The sequence below is a fragment of the Pelophylax lessonae genome, assembly GCF_965119305.1.
Source record: "Pelophylax lessonae genome assembly, chromosome: 11".
Classification (NCBI taxonomy): Eukaryota; Metazoa; Chordata; class Amphibia; order Anura; family Ranidae; genus Pelophylax; species Pelophylax lessonae.
Genome location: NC_138778.1, coordinates 208,466,508 through 208,471,912, shown reverse-complemented (window position 1 = coordinate 208,471,912; position 5,405 = coordinate 208,466,508). Strand labels below are relative to the sequence as shown.

Below are 5,405 nucleotides of genomic sequence, written 5' to 3'. Positions count from 1 at the left end.
CATATACAGAGTCTCACAAAAGTGAGTACACCCCTCACATTTTTGTAAATATTTTATTCTATCTTTTCATGTGACGACTCTGAAGAAATGACACTTTGCTACAATGTAAAGTAGTGAGTGTACAGCTTTGATAATGTGGTCAGCCTCTGAAGCAGCCAGGACATCTGGCGAAACCGGTCAGGCCCTGGGCATTTTTTTTCACTACCGGCTCCCTTGTATGGCCATGCAAACCAATTTGATGCAGTGTGCAACGTATGGTCTGAGCACTGACAGGCTGACCCCCCCACCCCTTCAACCTCTGCAGCAATAATGGCAGCACTCCTACATCTATTTCCCAAAGACAACCTCTGGATATGACGCTGAGCATGTGCACTCAACTTCTTTGGTCGACCATGGCGAGGCCTGTTCTGAGTGGAACCTGTCCTGTTATACTGCTGTATGGTCTTGCCCACTGTGCTGCAGCTCAGTTTCAGGGTCTTGGCAATTTTCCTTATAGCCTAGGCCATCTTTATGTAGAGTAACAATTTTTTTTTTTTTTCAGATCCTTAAGGCCCGTACACACGATAAGAAAATCTGTAGGGAAAATTCATCCGACCGATCTGCCGATTTTCAGATTGTTAGTATGGTGCTTTCGACAGCCAACTCCGACTTTTCGGCCGAAAAAATCCTGATGTTCTGGCTATAAAATTTTTGTTGTTCGTCAACACAACGTCCGATTTTCGTCTCATTTGTACAGATTTCGACGGAAAAAAATCTTAAGAGCAAGACTAGGCATGCTCAGAGACGAAAGAACACATACAAAACAATCCAACACATGACATCACTTCTGTAGTAGAATTCTGTCGTACGGGAAAATTTGTATGAAAATAACCTCTTCACTTTCCACATCAGACTAGCATGCCACTAAAAATGGACGACAGATCGTTCGATAATCTGATCTTGTGTACGGGCTTTAGAGAGTTCTTTGCCATGAGGTGCCATGTTGAAATTCCAGTGACCAGTATAAGAGAGTGAGAGCGATAACAGCAAATTTAACACACCTGCTCCCCATTCACACCTGAGACCTTGTAACACTAATGAGTCACATGACACCGGGGAGGGAAAATAGTGAATTGGGCCTAATTTGGACATTTTCACTTAGGGGTGTACTCATATTTTTTGCCAGCGGTTTTGACATTAATGGCTGTGTTTTGTTATTTTGGGGGGACAGCAAATTTACACTGTTATACAAGCTGTACACTCACTACTTTACATTGTAGCAAAGTGTCATTTCTTCAGTGTTGTCACATGAAAAGATATAATAAAATATTTACAAAAATGTGAGGGGTGTACTTACTTTTGTGAGATACTCTGTGTGTATATAATATATCAATATCTCTATCCCTGTACAGTCTCATGCTTTATACCTATGTATCAAACTGTTCATTGCCCCAGTTTGTAACATTTGTTTCTGAAAGTGAGAATAAACCGTTTTTATACTCCCAGTATTGGAGCGTCTCCTGCCCACACCTGTCTCTATGAGAGATTTCAACACCCCCCCTTCCTTTCCTCTCGATGTCATGATCTTTGAGGCAAGGGAGTGGTGTCATACCACAGAACGTTTCCTGCGAGGGCAAGCTAGAATCCTGCACACTCAGTGCACATTGGGATCCTGGTAATTATTGTATTGATCTACTCCGTGTCCCCCAAATTCTCAACTCTTCACCATCTCTACTTCTTTTTGTAAGCCATTTTGAGATTTTGAACTTCCTTTCGGTCTGATTATATCTGGTCCTCCGCTACCTACTCACGCTCAACACGCCTTTATCATACTTGCACGTCTTGTGCTTACCCCGCGCTTTGCTATAAACAGTCGTCAATGCCCTTTTATGTTCATTTTGTGTTTTTGGCAGCACCTCGAAGCAGACAAGACTGTTAGCATCATAATTCAGTCGCCCCCTCACTATGATTTCTTAGAGGCTTGGTTGTCTTCCAGTAGGTCACACGCTGGACAACCGTTAGGCCTCTATGGTTGGTGTCACACTCTAGGATCATGCCTGATTGTCCATTGCAAAGGTAAGAGCATGGTTATTTTTTGTTTTAAATGTTTTGAGCTTGCCGGTTGTCTGTCTGTTGTTTTGTTCGTGAAGATGTTCACCTTAATGTGGCAGTTTTAGCAGATTTTCAAGAGTTTGAAATTATGGTGGTTTCATCACTTCCTTTAAAACAGGTTATTTTGCTACAGGATGCTGATAAACTCAATTTTTATATTTGAAATACGTCTGGATGAAAAATATCAGCCTTTGGTCCATACCATCCTCCTGGAGAGGAGAGGGATTTTTTTATTTTTTTGCTTCTTTAAAGCCCCATACTCAAGATAAGATTATCGAACGATCTGTCGTCCGTTTTTTGTGGCATGCTAGTCTGATGTGGAAAGTGAAGAGGTTATTTTCATACGAATTTTCCCGTACGACAGAATTCTACTTCAGAAGTGATGTCGTGTTGGATTGCTTTGTATGTGTTCTTTTGTCTCTGAGCATGCCTAGTCTTGCTCTTAAGATTTTTTTTTCCGTCGAAGTCTGTACTAATGAGACGAAAATCGGACGTTGTATTACGGACGACAAAAATTTTATAGCCTGCACATCGGGATTTTGTCAGGCGAAAAGTCGGAGTTGGCTGTCGAAAGCACCATACTAACAATCCGAAAATCGGCAGATCGGTCGTCGGACGAATTTTCCCTTCAGATTTTCTTATCGTGTGTACGGGCCTTAAGTTTCCTTTCAGAATTCGGCTAGACACTGAGACCGCATCCAAGCATTCAACAACTTTATTTCTCCAGCAATCATTACATCAGCTTGTATTACCCCAGTGTTTAGGTCCGCTCCTTTTTAACAAGTTCGCTCGTTACCTAGGGGAAAAATATAAAAACAAATTAGCCCATTATTCCTACATGGAGCTGTCAGCCACTTTCACTCTGGCCAAAAGCTGGTGGACCTATGGCCGTCGCACAAAAGCTGGTGGACCTATGGCCGTCGCACAAAAGCTGGTGGACCTATGGCCGTCGCACAAAAGCTGGTGGACCTATGGCCGTCGCACAAAAGCTGGTGGACATATGGCCGTCGCACAAAAGCTGGGTGACATATGGCCGTCGCACAAAGGTTGGTGGACATATGGCCGTCGCACAAAGTTGGTGGACATATGGCTGTCGCACAAAGCTGGTGGACCTATGGCCGTCGCACAAAAGCTGGTGGACCTATGGCCGTCGCACAAAAGCTGGTGGACCTATGGCCGTCGCACAAAAGCTGGTGGACCTATGGCCGTCGCACAAAAACTGGGTGACATATGGCCGTTGCACAAAGGTTGGTGGACATATGACCGTCGCACAAAGGTTGGTGGACATATGACCGTCGCACAAAGGTTGGTGGACATATGGCTGCCGCACAAAGGTTGGTGGACATATGGCCGTCGCACAAAGGTTGGTGGACATATGGCCGTCGCACCAAAGTTGGTGGACATATGGCCGTTGCACCAAGGTTGTGGACATATGGCCGTCGCACCAAGGTTGGTGGACATATGGCCGTCGCACCAAGGTTGGTGGACATATGGCCGTCGCACCAAGGTTGGTGGACATATGGCCGTCGCACCAAGGTTGGTGGACATATGGCCGTCGCACCAAGGTTGGTGGACATATGGCCGTCGCACAAAGGTTGGTGGACATATGGCCGTCGCACAAAGGTTGGTGGACATATGGCCGTCGCACAAAGGTTGGTGGACATATGGCCGCCGCACAAAAGTTGGTGGACATCCTATTCCAAAGCCATGGTCATTAACCACTTGCCGTCGGCCAGCAGTACATACAGTACTGCAGCAGGTCTGTACGTCGTTTCGTGCAATAGCCTGTGGGGGTGCAGGCGCACACGCTAATTAGCCAGAGGTGAGAGCCAATTAGCGGGTCCAGCGGACACGATCGCTTCCCATAGAGACAGAACGGCGGTCTGCCTATGTAAATAAGGCAGGCCGCTGTTCTGTCACAGATGAACACAGGGATTTTGTATTCCTGCTATTTAGGAACACAGATCTCTATGTTCATCTAGTGAGTCCGTCCCTCACACAGTAAAGGCTCGTACACACGATAAGAAAATCGGAAGTAAAATTTCGTCTGACGATCAATCTACCAATTTTCAGGTCGTTAGTATGTTGCGTTCGACAGCCGACTACGCATTTTCGTACGACAAAAACTGGATGTGCAGACTATAAAATTTTTATTGTACTTGAACACAATGTCCGATTTTTTATTTTTTATTTTTTAGTTTGATTAGTACAGTTCTCATCCAAAAAAAACGTAAGAGCAAGACTAGGCATGCTCAGAAATGAAAGCATACATAAAAGATTTTTCATATGAAAGTAACCTCTTAACTTTCGATAGACTAGACTAGACTATACTCGATATACTAGAGACCAGTATGCAACAAAACACGGACGAAAATTCATCCGATAATCTGATCGTGTGTATGAGGCTTTAGATAGCACCCCCTAGGTACACATTTAACCCTTTGACCGCCCCTGGTTCTTAACCCCTTCCCTGCCAGTGTCAGTACAGTAACAGTGCATATTTTTAGCACTGATTACTGTAGTAGTGTCACTGGTCCCCCCCCCCCCAAAGTGTCAGGGGTTCGATCTGTCTGCCGCAATGTCGCAGTCCTAAAAATCGCTAATCGCTGCCATTGCTAGTAAAAAAAAAAAAAATAAATGCCATAAATCTTTCCCCTAGTTTTAGATGCAATAACTTTTGCACAAACCAATCAATATACACTTATTGTGATTTTTTTTTTTTTACCAAAAATATGTAGCAGAATACATATTGGTCTAAAACGATGACAAAATTTTATTTTTTAATTTTTTTTTTCTTGGCTGTTTTTTCTAGCAGAATTTTTTTTTTTTTTTTATAGAATTGTCGCTCTTTTTTTGTTTATAGCCCAAAAAATACCAACAAATACCACAAAAAGAAAGCTCTATTTGTGGGAAAAAAAGAATATAAATTGTATTTGGGTACAGCGTCGCACAACTGCGCAATTGTCAGTTAAAGTAACACAGTGCCAAATCTCAAAAAATGGCCTCATCATTAAGGGGGTAAAACCTTCCGGTCCAGAAGTGGTTAATATGCCATTGGCCCACTCTTTATACAGTACAGCTTTAGCAGCTTCCACTCCTCTGAGATGTCTTTTCAAAAGATTTTGGAGGTGTCTGTCGGGATTTGTGCTCATTCATCCTGGGGAAGCATTTGTGAGGTCAGGTACTGAAGTTGAATGAGAAGACCTGGTTCACACTCTGCGTTCAAATGCATCCCAAAGATGTTCATTGAGGTCAGGGCTCTTAATGTTCATCCACACCAGTTTTGTCAAATAATATTCTTATGGGACATTATG

General features: G+C 43.4%; 1 protein-coding gene across 1 annotated transcript in view; it reads left to right on the top strand.

The window, feature by feature from the left end:
• The first annotated feature begins 1,369 nt into the window (after nucleotides 1–1,369).
• The window catches only part of LIME1 (Lck interacting transmembrane adaptor 1), a 41,007-nt gene continuing 36,971 nt past the window's right edge, over nucleotides 1,370–5,405 (top strand). The window contains exons 1-2 of the mRNA XM_082271543.1: nucleotides 1,370–1,654; nucleotides 1,893–2,055. The gene's annotated coding sequence lies outside the window, so the exon portion shown is untranslated. The remainder of the gene's footprint in view (nucleotides 1,655–1,892; nucleotides 2,056–5,405) is intronic.